Below are 1,291 nucleotides of genomic sequence, written 5' to 3'. Positions count from 1 at the left end.
AGGGGGGATAGGGATAGTGAGGGGAAGGGGGAAGGATACAGGGACGGGGAGCATGGATATTGGGGGTGGGGAGACTGAGATAGGGTATAAGGATACTGGGGGAAGGGGGTGGGCGTGGGTATAGGGATACTGGCGAGGGAGGATAGGGATACTAGGGGAAGGGAGAAAGGATAGGGTGGTGGAAGGTAGGGATACTGGGGAGGGGGGATAGGGATACTAGGGGAAGGGAGAAAGGATAGGGTGGGGGAAGATAGGGATACTGGGGAGGGGGAGTAGATGGAGCGAGGAGATGGGGAGAATGGGAAAATGAGCCATATTACTAACGAAGCAAGCTGCAAGAAAAAAGACGGTGTAAGTGCATGGGTTTTAAACCCCTATCAACACTTTTAGGTTACTTGAAAGGCTGGACATCCAAATTCTACCTCCGTCTCTCGTTAGGATTGAGCCAATAAAGGGATTGTTGAGAGCCTCGCGATGAACATTCCGATCCTCAAAACGACCCGAGCTCAAGAGCGCCTTTGTGGGCCACTCGTTCTGTAGTCCAGCAGGATTCCAACTGAGCGAACCAAGCGCCTAAAAATGTTGCAAAACGCTAATGCCATCTATGGTTCTTCTGTCCCGTTCTGGTGGTCAGTGGCAAACTCTTTTGGGGTGGTCTGCTCCTACTGCTTCTTTTCTACGTGACAAGTACCATTAGTACCTACTTATCTTACTTTTACTTTTTTTTTAAATTCCTCTGTTGCCGTTTAAGCGTCGAGAAGAGAGGCAGTTTTCTATTGTAGATGGTGTGGAGTTGTGGCTGCTCTTTGGGTAGCCGTGCCGTGCCCCTCAAGGGTCCGTCAGACTCCACCGATCCATCTTTCCCTGGCCTTTGTTGGCTTTAAAAGGGGAACTATATTTTTTTAAAGAAAACATTTAACTTTCATTTCCCCCAAAAGTGAATAAATAATAGTAAGCCCTAAAGTTAAATCCATGTCTTTAAAAAAATTATATTGTACATGTAGTTGCATTGCAAAAATATCGTTGCCATAAATAGCCAAGAAACGCGGATTCTGTACAAAAGAAAATTAGAGGAAATAACACTAAGATTTTGAGCACTCCTCGAATATCTTACCCACCCCACATTTAAAGAAAGAGAAAGGACGGGTTATAGCATCCACAGAATGCGCTTCGCTTACACACGTTGACAGAAAAGAGGCATAATATTTTCCATGATAAATTATACTTAGTAAAATTACAGGAAAAAATTGCAGACTCTCCTCTTCCCCCTAAAAAAAAACACGGCTCCCTC

This window comes from Aplysia californica, unplaced genomic scaffold (assembly GCF_000002075.1).
Source record: "Aplysia californica isolate F4 #8 unplaced genomic scaffold, AplCal3.0 scaffold00903, whole genome shotgun sequence".
Classification (NCBI taxonomy): domain Eukaryota; kingdom Metazoa; phylum Mollusca; class Gastropoda; order Aplysiida; family Aplysiidae; genus Aplysia; species Aplysia californica.
This window is presented reverse-complemented; position numbering follows the sequence as displayed.